Genomic DNA, 22,594 nt, shown 5'->3' on the forward strand with positions numbered 1-22,594 from the left:
AGAGCGGGGCTATAGAGCTCTGCCCTCATTACGCTGCATATTTAACACATCAGAACATCCTGATAGATCAGAAGAAATGCACCGAGTACTGTGCTATTGAACTGTCCACCTTAGGAAGAGGGAATCGTTAAATATCGCCTGCCGAGCTTCGTGTTTGCGTGCAGAGACATGGATCCAACCCAGGCGTATATGCCCCACATGAAAGGATGTGTATTTTTCTGCACGTAGCTATGTAGTCCTGCACGTTTATTTACCTACCTACCTCTACAATTGCATCAGACATCACACGTTCAACTGGTATGGGAACTCGAAATCTGTAAATGTTAATTGCCGATGAAATATTGATGGTAAATCAGTCCACGCAGTGACAAGGCCAGCTGCCATTCCCACCTAACCCTAGCCGCCAGCTCTCCTCTATAACTCAACTCCGGTAGCTGCTTAATTGATAGATATCAAGGCAGCGGGGGAATATGGGCTATATTAATTCAAGGAAAATGATGGTAGACTTGTATAACACAATAGTACATACCTTCCAGGGAGCTGAGCAAGCTATATTTAAACCTCAGGTTTATTTTTGTAACTATCTTGTCAATCAGGGCTATAGTTCTCCTGTGTGGGAATATCTGATTATATGCTGATTAAGGAAAGCTATTTCAATCATATGGAGGCAGCATGTCCTACAAAGCACAGTTTCTTGTGGGCAGTAGTCAATGGAATTAGTAGGGCTTGAGGACAGGTAAGTTTTTGTTTGTTTTAAATGCATCTGCAAAGACTTGATTTAGGTCAAAAGCTCATAGCAGTCAGGCTAGTCTTGGTTTCTTTTTTGGCTGCCGACACTCTTTTCACAGTTAACCCGAGATGGGACACCTTTAGCTTTTTTGTGTGTCCTACTGGTACATGCCTTGATGCAAAGCGAGTAGACTGTGACTTCACAATAGCACCTTATGTGCCCTGTCATGCGCTGCACATGCAGGCAAAAAGCTTTCTGGAACTTCTGATGGAGCTCACGCAACCAGAGGAGTTGTGCAGGGGACAGGAAGGTAACATCTGCGATGAAATCAAAGGAAAAGGATCCAGCTAGCTGGTGGCAAAAGCAGCACCTGGTAGAGAGCCACCTGATTCCTGTCTTGTGCAAACTGATCTGTTACGATGCAATCGCTGCCTGAGCTGGGAACGAGCAGCTGGGCAAGGCAGCCTTTTGGGCTGCTGGTACTGGTGTTTGTTGGTTGCAAGACAGGCTCCACGGTGCTCTGCTCCTGGGCTTTTGGCTTTGGTGGAAGGGCTACTGGTGGCGAGACAACCCCAAGAGTCACCCTGTTATGTCTTCCAAAATGTCTTAGCAGTTTGCACTTACTAGAGGTTTTCTGTGTTGGGGTAGAGGTGGGAAACATCCTCTGTGGGTTTGATTTACCTAGGCAGAGAAGACGGCTCTTCAGAGCAACCCTGGCAGAAATCATGCCACCAGAATGGGACAGGTCCAAAGCAGAGGTGGCTTTAAAGGAAGTATGCCAGCAACTTTGGCATCTCAATGGAAAAATGAGAAGGCAGGTAGTCTGTTCGTGATAGGGGTCCAGTTGTATTGGCACTGAAGTAATTCTTGAAACTCCCTTCATGGTGGAGCAGCACAGGAAGGCCTGTGGTGTGCAGATCTAATGGGCTGAAGTTGTGTACTTGGGTAGCGAGGCATGATGCAGGCTGCCTCCGCAGAGGGAAGGTACAAGCCAGCCCAGTCCTTTCCCATCCTGAGCTTTTGTGACTGACCCTAGATGGACCTGCAACTGCCTTGCCTTGCTAGGGACTTGTTTACATTTTGTGTACGTTATTAAGCAAGCTTCTGCATTGCAAGCCTTGTTAGGAGACTGCTGCTTGTGTACTCCCTGATAAGGCATTTCTCTGAAGTCATCCTGTGCTTTTGAATGTTTCCTCCTGCAGCCCTCTCGCACCCCACAGACCTCCCCAGTGCAAGTCTTAGAACGTCCAAATTCAGCTTTGTGCAGGTACTGGTAAAAAGCATGTGCTATAAAAGAGCATGTGGTGTTAAAACCAACACCTCCCTTCTGGGCCCTGAATTCAGCTGTGCCTAGTGATTTTTGTGGATGTTCCTGCCTGGGATTTGCCATCCCAGGACAACTTGGAGGCTCATCTCTGGAGCTGTTCAGAGCCGCTGGAGCTGATTGTGGTGGTTGGGTGGGTTGGGAACGAGGGGAGATGGATGCACCCTGGGCTTCGTGCAGTGGGGGCAGGACTAAGGACTTTGCAGTCTCTTGGGCTGTTGCAATAAGAGTGCAGGCAAGGGGGTCCTGGCATGGGCTGGAGAAGGGAGGTGGTGGAGCAGCCTGTGCCTCTAACAGTCAAACCCAGGGACAAATGTTTCGACCTCCCCCAGTGTACAAAAGGGTAAATAATTACTGCCCTCTGTGAATCTGCAATGCTACCAACACATCCGAGTGGCCTGGAAGTAACATTGGCCTCATCTAACTTCGAGCTTCTGTAATGGGCTCGGTTCTGCTTGTTCACAGTCCCCGAACCTTGTCCAGCAGAGAGGAGCTTAAAAGAGTTGTAGCTGTTCCCGAAGCTCTGTAGGTGATGGGGGAGGGAGGACGCTGTGGGTGAGCGCTGTGTTTGTGCATCTGCTACCTGATCCCTGTTCCCTGAATCTCGCCGCTACAGCAGTTCCTGCGGGCTGCAGCAGTAAGCGATACCGCTCGCGGCATCCCGGGAGCTGGGCTTTGCCAAAGCTAACAATAGTTAATGTGGAGGTTAAAGAATACTTGGTCCCTTGCCAGGTTCTTCCGTCAGTCAGAAAGACGTGTAGCAGGGAAGGGAGCATCACACGGTGCTGTTCGGACTCAGAGGCTGGGGAAGAAATCAGCCGAGCAAGAGTCGAGCTGCACGGCCCTGGGCTTCGGGACGGAGCGGGGAGGGACTGCAGGAGCCTTGCTGCAGGGAGCACTCCTTCGTCCAAAGCTCCTCTACCCTTTTCTCTAGCAGTGGAGATGTAAGGAAATCCCTTTCTTGCAGTGAGAGAGAGAAGTCATCCCTTGTACCTTGTCTGAGGTGGGGATGGGGACTCGTGTGTGCTGCATGGGGAGCAGGGGTACGCTGCCCACCTTCTGTCAGGGCCCAGCCAGTTTTCGGTGCCCTCTCCTCCTGTGGAGAGGGGTTGCGCAGGGCAGGCTGCTGGCAGCACTGGATGCATACTGGTGGCTGGGAAATGCAGGAGGACTCATTCTTGTCAGCCATGTGGCTGGTCTGCTGGGACAGCAAAGCTAAAGCAAGATTGCTGGCTGCCCCGCTGACGTCTGGGTGTGCGCCTGTCAGTCTTCTGAGCCACGGTCCTGCCCTGCTGGTTGTGGTGTTGGGCTGGAGACGTATCCCTGGTGCAGCAGGTCCTCTTTCCCTGGGGAAGAGCAGCCTCCTGCCCAGAAGGCTGGGTGGTAGGAGACAGGATCTGGCCTTACAGCTCTCTTCTGCTGGAGAGTCCCATAGCAGCAGGGCTTTGAGGTGTCTGCAGGGGACATCTCTGCAGAGTGACTGTCCCAGGCAGGTGCTATCAAAGTTTTCTTTCTAGTTGCAAAGACTAGGAACAGGCTTTTTGCTTTTGCAGGAAAGCCACAATGCTGCTGTTCACAGACTTGCAATGTTCAGGCTTTCAAATGAGGTTCTGTAAAAACACTAGTAAGGTCTGGTTTACCCAAGAGCATGGAATTGCCCTTCCTGGGACTGGCAAACAGCGCTGAGGTCTCTGCATCCTGCTACTTCACAGATATGTGAATGGGCAGGGTGGTTTGATCGATCTACACCCCCTGAAGCCTCCTTGGCCAGATCCAGCATCATGGGCCAGCTTTCTCTGCGCAGCTATCTGCATCCTGTGCCCCAAAAGGACAGCGTTGTCACCTTGAAGAATTTGTGATCAAAACTTAACAGAGCTGGTGAATGTCAGGATTGCAGACAGGCTTTGTGGAGAAGGGGAGAGAGGGCAGTGAGTGAGAACAGGCGGTTCTGGAGATTACTGTGTGCTCTTCCCACCTTCGTGGCTTTCTTTTGGTGATCAAAGAAAAGATCTTGGTGAGCCCAGCAGTAGCTCGTGGCCTGGAGCTGTTTGGGGTGCTGACGTCAAATGTACTTTATCATGGAAAAGGTACTACAGCATGCGTTATCTGGAGGTGTCCTGGTTATTGTGAGCCTGCAGCACGTACTTCAACACAAATGTTTGTAAATAGGTAGTAAGGTGGGTGGCTTTGGTGGAGACCAGGGTCACATGTGTTGTCTTGGTTTATTCTGTGTGATGAAAACCAAGCAGTGGTGCAGTTACTTTTGTTACGAAACTGTTCCTTTCCCAGGGAATACCTGAACCTCTGTCAGGTCGGTCAGAAGGTTCCCCACGTGGCTCCCTTTCCATTAGGGAAGGCGCTGTGTATGCGCTCTGCCTTTCACGGTGCTGTGCTGTGCGGTGCAGGACGTGTTACTGAGGCCAACGCTTCTCAAAACGGCTGCTTGAAGTTTGACACAGGGAAACATATTTTAGGATGGGGATAAATGTCCTGATGTATTTTATCCACCCCCCTGCCCTAGGCTGTGCTTTTCCACAGGGGGAACCAGCTTTGTGTGTAGCAGGGGAGCACTTTGGTTGCCTGACCTTAACACCTGCACTTGGAGAGAGGTACTCGTGTCTCTGAGGCTGGGTTTCCACCTCAGCTGGAGCAGGGTGTTGTGAAGGTTTTGTTCCTCTGCTTCAGACTCGGTCCCTGCTGGAAGATGATGGAGGAGTGCAAGGTGCTAAGCCACGACTGCATGCATGCTGTTCTCTAATGCGTTTTAGAGAGCAAGTGAAATAAATGTCTGTTCCTTTCACAGACATTAGAAATCACATTAAATGCAGCACAAATATGGCCATGTCCTGGGAGAGCTCCGTGATGGCAAGAGCTCGGGTTGCTCTGTGGGACTGGCAAATGTTCTAGTGAGCAAACCTTGGCTCGATGTGCTGCCACCTAGAAGAGCTGATAACTGGGTCCGTAGTGCCTTTATTAACCATCCGTAGGGAGCTGCTGGGACCCTGTGGGTAGGCCTGGGCAGCTTCTGGATGAGAGGATGGCCGGAGCCCAGCTGATGCTGGGGGCGGTGGGCATGGTACCCCAGAAAGCAGCTGTGCTCCAACACGCCTGATAGCAAGGAGGAAGAAGTGGCTGTGCTCCTGTTCATACCTGCAACCTGCCGTGTTACCAAAACAAAGTGGAAAGAGGACCCTAGAAATAGGCTTAAATATTATAAAATTGGGAGGAGGACTTAGTCATCTGGCTATTATTAAAATACCTAAGGAGCAGACAAATTCCTCCACCCCACTTTTCTGAGTTACGTGGGAGCTGTTGAAGTTGCATTTAGCTTGAATGAAATGCTGGAGTACTTTAAAATGTTTCTTTTAATGTATTAAGTTGTTCTGACGTACTGTTTATACATGCAGTGGCTGGAAGCCTAATCTGTGGATACTTTGAGTAATGACCTGCATGCAACTGTTTCATTCTTAGTTCATTTAGGGTCCTGAAATTAAATTAAAAAAAAAAAAGGAACTTTTTAAAAGCATTTTTTTCAAAAGGCTTAGCTTACTGCAAGATTTTTCTTATCTGCTCTTATCTTTCCCTCTCTATCTACTCAGCTGTTCAAATCCTGTTTGAACTGCATTCATTTCTAATATGCCATAAAACCTGATATGCAAAATCTAGTTATTTAGGAGAATTGCAGAAACTATTTTAGTCTGTGTCTTTTGACCTGTAAATGAGATAACATGATTAATTTTTACATGCAAAGTTTGGTGTTTATTAGCATGGTAAAAGGCAAATTGACAATGAAAAATATTTCTGATGGGTGTAATAATTAATGCTTTCACTCAAAGTATAAAGATTTGAATAATGGTGTTATGCTAAAATGACTGAAGAAAGCATTTACTATTTTTCTGTCAGTGATACAAGGATGTTTTCCTTTTTTTTATAGCTCCTATATCCCTCCCTGTTTTTTCTAAGTGTTCTTTGTACTTGATAAGAGTACAAATCATCGAGCTAATTCATTGAGTTTCTTCTCCCAGGTCCCAGGTTTGGATGAACCTTATGATTTGATATTTATGCGGGATACACATTGAAAGCTCCAGCTTTTCCTTAGGATTGAATTAAACTATTTAGAGTGTCGTCATGTTTCAGAAGAGATCTTGTGGCTTGAGATGATGGCTGTTTGCTCAATAGCGTGGAGGCCTAGGAGCAATACTGCAGTGTCTTGTGTACGTACCAGGATGTGTACTTCCAGAAGCAAGGTGTTTTATTCACTATTTTTAATAGCATGTGCGAAACAAATCAGGAAAGTATGGGATAGTATTTCTAAGTAGGAAATCTGTTTTTCTTAAGCTGTGCAGCTTTTTTTCATCCCTATGTTGAAACCTGATTTAGATGGACTTTATTTGCCATCAGTCTTGAATAGGTAAGTTGTTAGTTTGCTGAACATGGCTGCTTGGGGAATTTATGAAGAAAAGTCAGAAGTGCTGAATGTTTTATTGGCATAATGAGGGAAGGTCCTTGCTTCTCAGTCACTAAGAATGTATTATTAATGCAAAAACACTTTCCTTGATTTTAACGGTATCTGTAAAGAGGCTGACAAGCAAGAAGGCCTCATCAGGAAGAATGAAGCATTTCTGGTCATTAAGTTTCTTATGCCACGCTTGCTCCAATGTGAAGTACTATCACTGATTTTCTCTTTCTCCAAGTCCAGCAAGCCAAGGGTTATTGGTAGGATGGGCGTGCTCAAGACTTGTGATAATCCTTTCTCAGGCCTACGTTAGACTAGAGACCTTCTTGAGGTCTCTTCCAGCTGATGTTGATCTCTGACATGATCCTACTGAGGAGTTTGAACCCTGACTCTGGTTCTGAATTCATCATCCACTCAGGTACTTATCCGTATCCTCGTTTCATAGCCAAGTGTTTATCACTGCCTGGGCATTGAAGATCTGGCTCCAGGCATTGCAGCTGCAACTTGGCTGTGATCTATACAGTAGGGGGAAAATTACAGGTGGTTATGTCAAATCTTATATGGAATTCAGCAGGGGAATAATCTTCTGCCTTGAAGGACAGCCCTCAGAGCTTCCTCCTTTACTGATGGGCAGTCCTGAATGTGTATTTTGAGGGAGAGCTTCACCGGGTGTAAAACTTGCCTGACCTTTAGTTAGGAACGTCTTACAGCCATGGCTTTAGAATGCCAAGAAACAAACACAAAACATCAAATAATGCAAATGGCCAGAATTACTCAGTTTCATCACAGGTAATCTTTGAGACTCTGTTTGGTTTTCTGAAACTTTGCCTAGGAAAAGACATGTGGTATGAACTTATTCTTGAGAATCCTTGCTACGATGCGGAAGTGTGCACTTTGGATGGGGGACTACTCTAAAGCAGCAACAGTTTCCTAAACTTTAGTGGTTCCAATACCATAAACTAGAGGAAAATAGCAGGCATGCTAACAGAACCAGCAAAAAAAAAAAGCAGAATCCAGCACCTTCTAGTATATGGAGGGGAAAAAAAACTTACATAAAAGTTATGTAAAAGAAAACTTGATTTCCTAATTTGATACTAACAAGCCATGCAGTGTAACTGGGTTGACAGCAGAATAAGCTTCCTCAGCAAGACCTGCTTTCTGTAACACTTTGAGCATATTTGATCTCTTTTGAAGGCTGAAGCTGAGCTTTTCAGATATCTTCTAGCCTTCAATTCGTATTTCCTTTTATTATCGACCAGTGAGCCTGGTATTCTGACGTTGCCTATTAACCAATGCCATACATTCCCAAATAATTGCACTGACAAAGTCAGCTGTTAATTTTTAAACTTTTTCTTCCCATCAGTGTCTCCCAGTGGAGAAATTCCATACTGTAAATTGTAGCCATTTTGTTGCCATATGAGAAGTGAGGGAGAAATCAGTGGAGAAGTTTAAAAATTACTGCCCTGAGTCTTTTCCAGTTGAGCTTTTAAATAAAGCCCATGTGGAGCTACCCTGAGCTTGCACTTGGAGAAGTGAATGAGCAATTTGGTCAGTAGGCAAAGGCCAGGTCTCTGCTGCCCTACCTACCTGAGAAGACAATGGAGATAATTGTGTGATTATAGGCTGGAAGACCTATAAATGACTTGAGCCCTTAATTATTAACTAATTAAGTAGGTTTATTAACTAATTAAGTAGGTTTGGAGAAGACTTTTTTCATATTGGTTTAAGGGAATGTTAAAATACCGAACAGTTGTGGCTTGATTTACTTCTGATTTTCTTCCTGCTGCTTTGAAGGCAGATAGTTTGCCTTATTGGTTGAAATCATATAGCTTTGAGGATTTTGTTAGCAACTGCTATTAAAATCATTATGCACTGTCTTCAAGAGTAAGAATATTCACCCCGTCTTAAAAATGACTAAAGTATGTTTATAACAAGTGGCTATGTGCTGAGACCCTTCTCTCTCACACTACTGAACATAGCACCAGGTATCTAGATTTACCTGGCAATTTCATTTGCATGATTCATCTCTCAGTAGCACGAGTTTCAGGCTTTCCTACCTAAACTGTATTTATAGTGCGTTTTCCCCAAAATAAAAGAAAATGAAGCATCCAGTAATAGCAAGACTTGTAACAAAAACAGCTAAGATTAAACTTTCCACCCCCCTTTGATTAAAAAGTTCCCAGAAATAGTGAGGACAGGCCTGACATGCTGAAGCAATGCAACTATGCAGCCGTGGGAAGTATACGAGGACGGAACAGACTGTATAAAAACCTAATTGTTTTTTATAGTGAGAAAATACTGATTTTGATAAAGTTGCCCCTTTTGTGCACACTCTGAGGATGGTGACAGCAGAACTGAGTGCAGAATTTAGCCTTATGTTGTGCTGCCTGTGGAATGGAGAGTAGGGAACTGGGGCTGAAGCTGAGCTTTGCATGCCCAGGGATCTTCTAGTGCAAATAATGCTTTGAGCTGTGCAAGTCAGTCAAACGGTGGCAATTTTTAGAGTGATGGTCTGTTATAGCAGTACTTCTATACGTATACAACCATACGCAGTTCCTCTTTTATTTAAAGGTTTTCAGGAATAGTCTGGAAGAGTCTTGCTGAATCCCACAACTGTTAAAGCTGGCGTCACCACCACTGAAACAAGTTTATGCTCACCTGGACATTGAGTTTATACTCAGTAACCTCAAAGGTAAGTCTGGTGTTGAGCTGCTTTACTGCTCTTCCTGAAGTCATCGTTATTACCCAAAAGCTGCACAGCTCTTTAGTCATCCAGGGCAAACAGAGCATGTCCTTAGTGCAGCTTTCCATCTTATCCTGAAAATGGTTGTGGTGGGCTGTAGGCATGGAGACAGACAAAAGGAACTGTCTTAAAAAAAAAATCAGATTTTCTAGCCTGTAGAAAACCCTCTGCTATTACTATTACCTTGGACCCTATTGGTGTGTGCCAATGCCTGAGGTGCTATGAACAAAACTGTTTTTCAGCCCGACACTTTCACTGCGTGCTGTGTGGTAAGGATAACTCTTGGTGATTTCACAGAGCCACTGTTGATTTCGTTCATTGCTTTTAAAGCCTTCCCAGGTAGGGGTACATGTGGATTGTAAAGCACTATAATTATTTTCAATGGTATTATTTCCATAGTCAGCCTTGTAGCTCTTCTGTCTGTTGAAGTATAGATGTTAAGTTGTTGGGAGAACCAGTTGCTTCTAGCTGTCTGTTTAAACCATTTTTTTAAAAAAGTAAACAGTGGTGTTTGCTGGGAAAGGAGGGTCATGCAGGAAATCCTGTATTTTTCTTTTCAAGTGTCTTTCAGTCCCAAATACCATGCTTTAGTTTGAATGTGTTTTGAAATTGCTTCACTTAAAAAAAAAAAGACGAAGCCCACTTCAAACAGAACAAACAAATGGTTCATTTAAAATTTAAATATTTGTTTTTCCATGCAATTCCCCAGGATAGTTCAGAAGAAATGCTTATGAGATTTTAAGTATTATAATTGACTATATCAGGTATTTCCATGTATGCCTCAGCTACAAATGTTCTGTCAGCAGTTACTGGCTCAAATGCTTATCAAGGCCCTGTGAAACTGGTTAGACCCGTGAAGGTGGCTGCTCTGGCCTTACCTGGATGGATTATCTTGTAGCTTTATGGAAAAAAGTATTACTCAAAACAGATAATTGTCTTGATTTGTGAGCCACGTGCCTTTTGCCCCTGTGTCTCAGAATGGCCCCAGTTGGCACCAGTAGCTACGAGCTACGTGTATGTGTGGTGGTGCTGCAGGGTACCAGAACCAGTGACCACGGTGGCTATCAGCCAACGGCTGCTGAATGTCACGAGTCTAATGAATTGCAGCTCGTGCATCTCCTAGAGGAAAAATGCAATCAAATTGTCTCTAATTGTGCCCCCAGATGATGACAGAGCAATACGGAAATAGCAAAGCGTGGACAGTGAACTCGGTTCTTGCTGTAAGACAAACCTGGATGGGTCTGGTATCGGACAGTTCATTTTGCTGAAAGACACATTGGGCTGCCTGCTCTGTTCCTGGAGGGGCTGGTTGCAACTGCATGAGGCAATAAATCAGTTGCTGCTCCTCCAGGAAAGAAACCCCTTGGCTCTCAGCTCAGCCCCTGCTGGCAAAAAAGTGTGGAGGTCAGGAGCCAGGCTTCTGCCCAGCTGTGCCAAGTCCAGGACACCAGCCTGTAAATCACCTGGGTTCAGCCCCTGATGTCAGTGCTCTACAGAAGGAGAAAGGCCACTAAACCTCTGGTTTACAGAAGTTTTTGTGCATGGGGACAGAAGGCATGGTGTGTCAGTCTGGCTTTGTAATAAATGGGATGGATGTTGGTGCCCTGGCAGTACTGTTTGCGCACACTTTAGGGCTGAGGCATGTCTTCATTACCTATGCAGGGATTTGTATTAGGAAGCCAGTGTGGTTTTAGTATCTTACCCTGCTGATCTGAGACCTCGCTTGGGTGATATGTGCAATTGGCAGTGGTTGGATCCAGATCCTGATGTTGTGGTGTTGGCTGGAGAGGTTGGGGGCTTTGGGAAGGGGACTTGGGACTGGGAGTGGAAGGCATGGAACAGCAGGACTCCAGGCTTGAATCCTCCCTCTGACTTTTCATGTTGCATTGACATCACTTTAAAACCCTGTGTGGTTTGTTGCTGAATGGTAAGGAGATCACTGATGTAAAAGCATGGTCTGGGAGTGCAAATGGCTGTATTTGTTCATACTGGGCTGGTGCTCAGGAGAGTAGAAGCTCATTAGATTCGGAGGTCAGCCGATGCTTGCACCTGAGAATGAGAGTGATGAGAAGTCCAAAAGCGAATTGCCTGATGCAGTGAAGACAGGAAAGTGGCAGGGGGTGGGTGTACAGAAATGGAGCCGTTCGGGAGAACGAACAGTCTGCTGGAAGCTGGGCACTGAGGTCTTGTTTTCTCCTGGTCGTCCTAAATGTTTGGAGCAGTTTCACCACTAGAACATGCTTCTGCCTGGGCTGCTGGTGCTGTCAGCTCCTCCCTCTTGTTCTGACTTCATGGCTCAGTGATGCCCTGAGACAGCCGAGGTTACGGGATGCATCCCACACCAGCTGCTCTCATGGCTAGCAGAGTTAGTGTAGCAGTTCTCTGTTCTGTGGATGATGGGTCTGTTTTTCAGCAGTTCAGCAACAAATAGAGCAGCGGTGTTTAATAACAGAAGGTAAGAGCTTAGTGTCGGGCCCGGGGACATACAGGACATTCACACTTGTGCTGCAGCATCCTAAATGGTGGTCAAAGATTGTAGAAGGATCAGAGCCCCCCTGACCTGCTTGGCAGGAAACCTCTGTTCTGGCTTTATCTGTTTGAGGTGACTGCTGTTGTAACATGTTTTGTTCTCCGGTTTTTCCTTTGAGCTGTTGTCAGGCCCGTACCTATAAGGCAGGCAGGATGTGGTAACGTCTCTCCCATGCCTCAGACAAAGCCCTGATCTTGTCCCTAGTAAAGATGGTGTTGCAGAAGGCACTGGAAAAAACTTAAGGTCTGAGAACTGCTTCTCTAACAGTGGGCTGTAACCCAAAGACAGACATCCTTATGAAAATAAAGATGAACAGACCTAAGGAACAGTCCAAGTAATTGTCATGTTTTAGTTACAATTGCTAATCAGCTGGCATTTCATAACATCTTTTTCTCCTCCTATGCTGTCGACTCCAATAACCACTTTGCAATCTCATATTTGTGATGGCAGAAGTTGGGGATTCCATAGCTGTGGCTGATTTGCACAAGACCTGGTTGGATGGATGTTACCTTGAGTGGTAAATGAAGCCGTGAGTGTGTGATCTAATGCTGGCATGCATCACTGCCCACTTCATGTCTTACACTGAATGGCGTAACATTTCTATAAGCTATAATTGCAAGACTGTTCCATTTGCGTTTACATCATTTTGCAGGATACAACAGACTTCTGTCTGAAAGACAATCCCAGTTTTCCTTCTGATAAGGCTTGCTTTATATGCACTTTCTGGTGGGACCTAAATCCTTCAGTATAAGAGAGATTTTGCTTCTATAATACATTTCATATTTTAAAATACAAGAGCATACTTATAGAGCTACAAAAGTGTTATTAATCTTGCATATAATCTGCTGCTTAATTTTAAAATGTACAAATGCTATATAGAATTATTACAGTAACCTTGTTTTATGAAGTTTTAAAGTGTAGTTAGCTTGAAGTAATAAACTGTAAAGTTTCCATGCACAGTAAATCTCACTCTTCATGCAGGAAAAGATCTTCAGAGACAAATATTTGCAGTAATAGAAAAGGCAACATGGACAAATAGTGTCAAAGAACATTATTCTTTATATAATTGTTTCTATTCTTTTCCTTACGAATCTTCACTCAAGGTGAATACCTAGGGATGTGTGAATGCGTGCTTCAGCTGTCTGGTACTGATCACCTTTTTATGATGGGAGGGGATCAGGAATTTTGAATGACAGGATTTAGAAGAGTTGTGCTGCCTTAATGTTTGAGATCTCAGGCAGTAGCTTACTTGGTTTTGTTGGTGCCAGATACATCCAGGACTGTTCCAGAGAGATCAGCAAGTCTGTCTCATCGGACCCTGCCAGGGGCATGCCGCTTGGGTCTTGGTTTCATCCTGTGCTGAGGGAGTGAGAGCTGCTGCTGAACCAGAGTGTGATAAGTTTTGCTTCTCAAAGATGTGTTCTTTGTGTCCCCCAGGCAAAAAGAGGACTCAGTGGCTCTAGTCCCAGTCTCCTCTTCTTTTTGTCTAGTAGCAGGAGATGCTTTTGTAATATCTGACCTTGATCCAACCTTTCTCAGCAGCTGCTGCTGAACTCAGGGTGAAGGTACCTACCTATATGCTGCTGGCTTCTGGATAGCTGTGCACATGGGAGGGTGTTGTGACGGCCTGGGACTGGTGGCATTTCCCTCCCTAGTTAGAGATACTCATGGAAAAGCTTGCATCCACCATTGAAGAAGCCCAAGTCAATAAGCATCTGTATCAGTGAGTGCTTATTTAGTTTCTTTCCCTATTTTTGCTTATTTGGTACTTATTTGGTTTTATTTCCCTAGTTCTTTCCCTATTCGTGCATTTGTATTTACATTGCTGGTACTTAAAGGTGCCCATAGTGCTGTAAAGCTGATACTGTCTGTTCGAATAATGCAGTCATTTCATAAACACACAGCAGATCCCTGGGAAATCAAAATTCTTGTCTGAAATTGTTCCATTTTGTTCTTTTGCAATGCCCAGCCAGGAGCTGGCAGCGTCAGCTCCTTCTGGTGATAGAAAGCTTTTGGAGTAACGAGGCTCATCTCGTATACAGCAAGGGACCCAGCAGCCAATTAGAAGCATTAGACTACTTAAAGCCAAGGCCTTTCAAACCTGGTTTAGACTTGAACAACTTTCAGAATATCCATCTCCTGGGAAGTTTGTGTTCCAACATTTTGTTTTGCCCAGACAAAAAAAGTGGAAAAGTTGTGGGGCATAAAAGAATCAGTTCAGCAGCATTGAGTTGTTTTGTTTTGATGTCTGTTCAAAATGAGCTCAACATCTAAAGCACGTTCAGGTGAGGTATGATCATATGAAAGTTGTTTTTTTGGCCAAAAGAGCCAAAATGTTTCACTTCCATTGACTTTGATATTTTCTCATAATGAATATGGTTTCAGGAGCTGAGTCTGGCAGCTGGACTCCCCTCTTTCCTCCCATCAAGCCAGTCCAGCAGGTGAAACTCTAGCACTTTGTAACGTGCAGCACTCGGTTGGGTATCGGTGCCACAAAACCAGAAGCCCTGAGCATTGCTGGTGTTACAGAAAATGAGAAATGGGAAATGAGGCACTGGGCAGGAGCAGCTTGCTAAAGGTCACCCTCCAAAGTGAAAGGATGAGTTCTTCTAACAGCTTGCAATGAAACACCTTTTCAGGTGTTACATGAGGAAATTCATATGCTTAATGAAAGGCAGACTGCATTGCTTTGTGGAAGATGTAATTCTCCGGGGATTTTCCCTCAGAGAGCAGAGGCATGAGCCACAATTTTTCCTTGAAGCAGTGTGGTAGTAGGGGAAGGTGGCTGAATTTATTAAAGATCTTTTTCAAATATTTTGGGTCAGTTCAATGTGGCAGAGCGCTCTTATTGGCCCTGTGTCAGATGCCTCACTGCAGTTACCCTGGTGAGACTGTCTGTGGTGAAAATGCAGATTTTTAGAATTTTTCACCATTATGCAGGGAAAAAAAATACAATTCTCAATGGTGGTAATGAAGGAAACCTGGAGGCTTGTTGAGGAAACATCTGTGGGCCTGGTTCACAAGCAGATGATTTCTCTCAGTATTATGTTGTTGCCCTCCTTTGGCATAGAGAAACAGTGAGAAGGTCAGCTTAGAGCAGCAGTAAGTGGCGCAGTATTTATGCCCACTTCCAGCGCTTATTACGCCTGGGGTTTAGGGAGCTTTGAGGAAATTAAATGCTTTTCACTGTTGACCCAGGTATGTAAATATCTTAATGTATGTATAGACAGATATTAGAGGTATCAGTTCTCATCTTAAATGAAGATTTTTTGCAGAGTTAAGAGAAAGCTAGGTCTCACAGGTGTATGCTTACTTCCTCCACCTGCCAGCATCCTATTTGTCCTCAGAGATTACTGTGGTCCTAATAAATAGGTGCTGTGGTCCTAATAAATAGGAGCTGAATGCCCTGCTGCAGAGCTGTTGGCTGCCTCGTGCCATCAGCCTGCCCGAAGGAGTAACAGTGACACAGAAGAGGAGTGCGCTGAGGACAGCGCTGCCTTTGTTTGGGGTGGCGAGGGATGGGAGTTGTGTTCTGAGGCATAACCAAACCTTCAAAGCCAGCCTTTGAATTCCAACTTCAAAAAAAGTTACCGGCAGGAAAATCGGGGAGTCCAGAGGAACAGTTGCATAACTCACTCAAATGTGTATTTTTCCTAGAGGTTGTTGTGAGCTGTGCGGTGATTTAGAGGTGTGTGCATGTTCTTGTGGATGTTTTTTTCATGTTATAGGAACTGGGGTACCAAGCAATTAGTAGAAATGGAAGCGTGCAGAAGTATTTCAATGTAGGTGACACCACTGCTTGTAATGGAAATGGACATATAAGTATTTAGTGTTTATCTCTAGCCTAGCTATATAATGATATACTTTGTAAAAAGAGAAGAAACTGGGGGACCAGGAAAGCAGCGTTATGAAGCAGAGTAACTTAATACTTTTTCAGAAAGCCTAGACTTCCTCCATTCTGAAAGTAACAGATAATTCTGGGTAGTGTTGGTTTTTGCTTTTATTCTAAATTCAGAACACTTGCTTTCAGTGTTTGTGTCTCATGGTTGATTGCTCCGTATGGAAGATGGATATTTTTCAAAGATCTCTGCTTAGTGTTCACTGTATCAGGGAAGGTCTTATCTCTGCTTGGATAATATTGAAAAGCAACAAATGAGAAAACATCTCAACAGCTGGAGGAAAAGAATCAATATAAAGACTTTCATAGTGCATCCTTCAAGAAGCAGTGTGTTGCAGAAGAAATTTTGTAGGTTTGTGAAAGTCTGTCCCTCTGGCTGGTTTTCTTCAAGCAGTGCACCCAAGTGACAGGCTGTTTCTTATTTAAGTCCAAAAATTTGGTAAGGCTACATATGTGAAAAGTAGTCAGAAACCAAAGGTGGGCATGAGAATTATTTCAGTATGTTTTTTTTCCTTGCATGAACCATGGCTTGGTAGGTCAGCAGGTATTAATTCAAGCTGTGTATGCTTTCCCTTGTGGTGGTATCTTAAAACCAAAGGGCAGCACTTCACTGAGTGTGGATGGTGGCTCCTTCTCCAGAGGAATGGATGGAAACAAGCCCAAGATAGACTTGCTACAGACTGAGCTACATGAGGCAGTGCAGAGCTCCAGGATGATCCTGGTGCTGCAGATCTCGCCATGCCTGTGATCTGGTCCCAGAGCTGGTGCAGTCTCATTTCTCAAGCTTGTGCTGGCCTTTCCCAGTCACAGGTCTTGTGAAATGTTGATCTGTGCGTAGCTGCCGCAGAGGTGCGTTGTGTCGCGGCTGTCCCACCACTGCTCATGGGTGCTACCCAGGAGGGGTGGGAGCACTGGGTTGTCTCTGAGGTGCTGGAACAGCAACAGCTGCTGCATTGCCTCTCCAGCAGAAGTGGGTTTTGTGCAGATGGAGGCTGAGATGCTGGATGGCTTCTAGAGTTGCACCAGTGTTACAGCTCAGCTTGCTTTTGCACTTCATTGTCAAGCTTAGTTTTGCATATGAAACATTACATGTAGCTATTTATATATTTGCCAGGCCTTCTCTGAAGCTCAACCAACAAGATATTAATGGATATTTGTCATCGATAAATCCTTTCCTCTGGTTACTTGGGTTTATTGATTTATTTTGAACCACTGCTTATTAGCGTATTACATGGAAGAATTCTATTGAGAGGTATCTGATAGATGTGGAGGTTCCCTCTGTTCAGTCTTTGATTCATTGTCTTTGGAGGAAACAAGCATGGCAAACCCAACCTTCACTCGTCTGTAGGCTGTCCTGCTTGCTGGTCTTCTGGGCGCTAGCAGGGATGGCCATTGCAGAGGGCAGGGATGTAGATACTTGGTTATCCTTATCTCTGTGTACTCTGCAAAGGTTTTTTTCCCCAACTCAGGCTTTATCAAGCTGTGGGAACAGCCTGGCTTGCTTTGGGATAGTCATCTCTTTGGATGTTCCAAGGGGACCTGAAAGTTCCTGACCCAAACCAAACTGAGTGTCCCTTCTACTGGTTATGATCCTCAACTTTCTCCCCTCTCAGGGCAGCAGTGCTCATATGGTTTCTGTGCACGTAGCCTTTCCTTCTCTAAGAAAAGTAAACCCTATCTGAATGTTCTGTGGAATTTCTGGGGAGTTTGTTAAAATGTGCTTGGGTTTGAATGTAGAGAGGGCATCGATGCTTGGTGCAAAGGGCAGAAATGAATGCAGAGATCAGAGGGTGACAAAGTCAGGTAAATCAGGCTTAATGGCACAAGTCATTGCAGCTAACAGAAGGCTGGACAAACCACAAGACGTGAATGTGATGCTATGCAGCCCGAGCAGCTCAGTGGCTTTCTCAGATGGGTTTGGCCAGCAGTGTTTTAGCAATGATTTTCTGGACATTCTTGAGGTAGCTGGGGAAAGAGCAGGGTCAAATCCTTGCTTTGGGTGCACAGTACCTGTAAGTCTTGTGTGCACTCATCTTGAATCCTTGGATGCTTTAGGTGAGCTACATGGGTAGCATACAGCGTGAAGGAGAGTGAGGCTAATCATTTAGGAGGAACCCTTGCTAAGGCAAACATATATTTTAAGGAGTGCATAAAATGTCTGCTGCAGCAAGGAACTTGCCCAAGACACCCCGATGGGTGCTGAGTTCCAGTAATTTTCACATGGATCTGATGAGATTGCTTGGGTTAGCTGCAATGCACAGTAGGATGCAGTCAAAGAAATTACCAAATCATTGTCCTACGGAATATGAATCTATGAAAGCCTGTTCTCCAACTAAGCACTTTGGAGAAGTTTTAATGTGGATCTGAGCACTGTCCTGGCACTGTGTGTGTTTATGCTTTTGCACCCCACGGATTCTCATTTGCCAAATAAATTAGTCTCCCACAGATGACTCTTTGGAAAATGCAGTCATCCATGAGCGGTCAAAACCAGCCAAAGATGCCCTGAAATAGGAGAAATCTGTCCTTGTTGTTCTTGGACTCTGAGTTTCTTCCCCCAAAACTTCATCCTGTGCTCTGCTGGGGAGTCCCAAGGACTAGGGTGCAGTGTTATTGACGGTGAAAGGTTGGCTATCTTCAGGAGAAGGGAAAATAATCTTTTAATTGATTTGTTAATTGCAGATCAGGCTCAGACACTATGGAAGAGTAATTGGCTTACCTTGATCTGATCCCATAGTAGTCTGTGCTTCCGCATTCGTTACTGCTGGTACACAACCAGACAGTGATTTTGGGGATTGAAGGGAGCTGGGGTGGGTGAGCAGCACCCAGGGGCAGTGCCTATTGACTTCAGTCTTGGGTGCTGCTGCTCAGATAGGCTTTGCCAGCACAGGATTCATGTGTTTAGAGGCGTTTGATTGCCAGGTATAGCTGTTGGTGAGCCTGTGCAGCTCTGGTTTAGCCAACGGATGTCAGGACAGGCAGTGCCTGTGTAGCTGCAGGGAGGGATACAGGAGGAGGCTAGGGAAATGCGATCAGCCAGCGTGCAAGCTGCTGATTCCCTGGTCTGAGCTCCCAAAATAAGCCTGAAGTCTATTTTTTTCTGCTCTGAAAGAATAAATTTGCCTGGAAATGAACGTGGTTCTGCTGCTATTCCAGCAGCTCAAGTGGGATGGAGGCTGTGATGATCTGTGCCCTGGAGAGCCATTACTTCAGCAATGTGACGGGACCCTGCAGTTACGGCCTTTCTCCATTGTATCAGCAGCTTCTGCCTCAGCCGTGTTTCGGTTCGAAGCAGCAAGGGCTTTGATGGCAAGCCGTTCTGCTTTCAGGGCAGCGTGAGGGAAGGGAACTGCATTGTGCTTTGGCTGGAGGAGGGGAGGGCAGGACTGGGGCTCTGCGCGTCTGTATTTTCACAGCACTGAGCCCAGACCTAACTTAATGGGACAGATTTGCAAATTCACACCTGCAAACCTTGCCTTCCCGGGGTTTTCATGCGCAAGCATTTTATTCGGGCCCTGGAGAGCAGTCTGCACCTGTTCCGTCTTGCTGTGAGATGGGCAGCTCAGATCCCTTGGCAGCTTGATCTCGGTGGTGAGGAATGCCATATCCTGCAGCACCGGCCTCTCTTAGGGGTGGGGAGGCTCACCCAGGTGAGCAGGGGCCAGAAGTGCAGCCCTGCCCCTTGGTACACACTGCTAATGCTGTCACAGCACAAGTGCAATAGAATTTGTGTATAGTACTAGTGTTGCCGAAGCCTGCAGATCTTCAGGCGGTCAATAAAAGCCTTTTTTTGCTGGTGCCTGCATGAAAAATGTCGAGGAGCTGCGCTACACGCTGCCCATGAGTCTGGCCTTGTTTCTGCTCTTTCCTACCCGCAGTTCGTGCGTTGCATTTTTCCTGAGACAAGAAGCTCAGGCTCCCATAACCATGGAAACCTGGTTTGTCTTCCCTAATAGCTTCAGATGTACTTAACATCCGTCCACTCGGGAAAAGGAAGGCTGCAAGCTACAGGTTAGTTGTCTGCACCTTTTGGGATGCTGAAGGCAAAACCCCTGAGCCCCCCAAGCGTGCACCTGGCCCAGCAGAATGAAGCAGCAGTGCAGAGGTGATGCCTGAGGGGCTTATGAAGATATGCCAGGCAGGAGGGGGAAGTGGGGAGTGAAGGAAGGCTCTCTGGAGAAGCAGGAAGGTGCTATGAAGCTGAGTAAGAAAATGGTGCATTTTGGTTGTCTTGTTCTGTGTGTGTTGGCTTGGCATGCTGGGCACGCGGAGCTTTGTTGTGATTTTAGTTAATGCTTTAAAATAAAACAGCTATTTTCCATTTTGGGTTAGCAACCCTTTAAATAGCTTGTAGTAGGGGAAGAAATTTGGATACGAGCCTGTGAACATCAAATAAGCTTCGGAATGGTGGGTATGGGCGTCTCTTGCTTCGACAACTGCGTGCATCTCCATACAGCTCCGTGCTTAGTACTGGAAGAGCGATCGCTGATAACTGTGTCCCAGGGCTGGAACCTGGTGACAGACCTGTTAATGTGGGGAGAAATGTCTTAGGCTTTAAAAACTGATTCAGGAGGGCTCTTTCTGCTGTGTTTTGGTGTAGATGTGCACACATCTCTATGGGCTGACTTCAAACTTTCTTCTTTGCTGTTCAAAGCTAGGTACGTCAAACGGAAGCTGAGCACAGTCATGCCTCTGAACTCCAGGCTTATGCGAGAAGCCCCTCGGGCATTACAGGGGCTGGCTGGGCTTCATCCCTTCTCTGAGTCAGGTGTGGTGCAAGCTTTGGGCAATGTGTGGGGAAGCGGTGTCTTCTCTCACCAGGGCAGTGTTTGGTGCAGCAACCTGTGCCAAGGTGTTTGTGAACTGGGGCAGAAGCAGGACCAGCAGCAGCCTTGGCCACTGGCAAATCCCAGCCTCTGTCTGTGAAACAAAGGTGCCAATGTTTCCCTGTGGCTGCTATAAGGCTTAGTGCTCATGAAATGTTCTGAGCTTTGGGGTGGTACCTGCTGTAGAGGGCACTTCTAACAGTCCCCAAATGTCTTCATTGGCACAGCAGGCGCGTGGAAGCACCAGCATCTTCATGATGTAAGGTATGCAGAGATGCTGGAAATGCTCACGAGTTAAAATCAGAATGTTTCTAAGCCAAGCCTATAATATTCATCTGGCATCTATCACATGGAGGTCTTCTGAGAACAAAGAGAAGGAAAATGATAGCGGGTAAAATCCAGGGTTAAGGTTAGTGCCTGGAGAAGAAAAGCTATTTTGGAAACGCTCCGTACCTCTGCTTAATATGGCTGTTGACATTCTGCCTCTGAGCAGAGCCACACGTCTGTGTGATGGGTCCAATTTTTTTGTGGACATGACAAGCATAAATCTCTGCTTTCTCCATAGCAGCCTGGAAGGAAGGGTTTTCATGCCAGTTGCTGCAGTGTTAGAAGAAGATTGGACTAAAGCAGGGAACCACACTCCAAACTCGCCCTCTCAGTAGGGATTCTGGCCAGCACAGCCATGCAAGATGTAGCCTTACAATAACAATATGCTTCACAGAAACAGTTCTTAGTTTTCTAGCTCCTTGAGTGTTTGGTGAGCAGAGAAACAAATGCTTGCCTCTTGTCTGTGCAAAATCCAGGTAAGGATTTGAGGAATTAGTCCTGCCTGTGTGAATCCACATACACAGCAACTGCGGCAGGTTATTTTACTAGCAGTTAAAATACTAGCAGTTAAAATCAATGTTTTTTTCTCCCCACAATTTTCTGGTATTATAGATGTTTTTCCTACTCCTCCTTTACACAGACTGAAATGATCTTTGAATAGCTGGGACACAGGTATCCTGATCAGAGTCCTGGTCTCTATTTCCAACTCGGACCTGAGGAACACATTTCTCATGTAAATTTAATCAAGATTGCTCCTTCTAATTCAATCACAATTGAAAGGCATTTCATAACAGCAAAACTAATACAAAAATACTAATACAAAAAAAGCCAGCTGGGAGGACTTTTTTCCCCACGGGGGGTTTCTGGGAGCCAGCAGTTCCAGCTGTTGGCTATGCCAGGGGTGTCAGAAGTGCCCCAGGGCCCCTGCAGCCCACTGGGCTGTTTCAGTGCTTGACCCCATGGTTGGAAGGCACCCTGAATGGCACCAGGTTTGCAGCTTTGTCCTTTGGCATCAGAGGTTGCTCTGGTATTACCAAATGGCAGCTGTATTTGTCCAGTGACTATGGACTTAAATATACATACTGTTGTTTTATTTCTACATACCCCCCTGCAATGCCCATGTTTATTAATTTTGCTACCACAGCAGCCGTTTACCACACTGTCTGCAGCCAGTGGGCTACACTGATAGCAAATGGTGCCTGAACTATCTTTAGTAGCAAATCAGCATAATTGCAATGGTAATGCAAATGGTGCCTCTTAGTTAAGTCTGGTATTTACATTGCTACACAGCTAAGTTCATGGCTAATCGCTGCATCAACACCTAAGAGTCGAGACTGCAGCTCTAACAATATTTGCTTGATCTGGCATAAACCTTTGTGCATGTACAAGAGAGACACCTCTGCCTGGACGTGTATGCAGAGATGGACCTTCTCTGAGCTGTGCTGGAAAATATCTGTTCTTCGGAGCCCCTGCTTGCACCCAGGTCAGGATTTGTACAGTGATGGGTCTTAATGATGGAGATGAGTGGAAGTGCGTTTGTGATGGCCAAGTCAGCATCAGGAATTGGGCAGGCCGTGCTTGTAGATCCGTCGATTTGGAGTATCCAGGGTCACTTTGGTTTGTTGGGGCTGGTGATAGGTGTTGGTGCTGTTTGCTGAATTGCGCTTTCCTGGTGACCTGCTTCTTGCCAACCTGGTCTATTTATGGATCAAATGGCGAATGAGTGACTGCTGTTTGGGCTGTGTGTGTGAAGCTGAAGAGCC

At 45.6% G+C, this 22,594-nt stretch overlaps 1 protein-coding gene and 1 long non-coding RNA gene across 5 annotated transcripts in view; both read left to right on the forward strand.

The window, feature by feature from the left end:
• The window catches only part of FGF12 (fibroblast growth factor 12), a 227,673-nt gene that overhangs the window by 16,954 nt on the left and 188,125 nt on the right, over positions 1-22,594 (forward strand). The window contains exon 1 of one of the 4 annotated variants that reach the window (XM_040567578.1): positions 1,017-1,040. The exons of the other annotated variants lie outside the window; for them this stretch is intronic. The gene's annotated coding sequence lies outside the window, so the exon portion shown is untranslated. Of the gene's footprint in view, positions 1-1,016; positions 1,041-22,594 lie in introns of those variants that run through there. 4 annotated transcript variants of the gene reach the window in all.
• LOC121074937 lies at positions 6,819-11,043 on the forward strand. Its single transcript, XR_005822629.1, has 3 exons — positions 6,819-6,928; positions 9,082-9,202; positions 10,417-11,043. It is a non-coding gene; the product is annotated as an uncharacterized LOC121074937 (long non-coding RNA).

This window comes from Cygnus olor, chromosome 9, assembly GCF_009769625.2.
Source record: "Cygnus olor isolate bCygOlo1 chromosome 9, bCygOlo1.pri.v2, whole genome shotgun sequence".
Classification (NCBI taxonomy): domain Eukaryota; kingdom Metazoa; phylum Chordata; class Aves; order Anseriformes; family Anatidae; genus Cygnus; species Cygnus olor.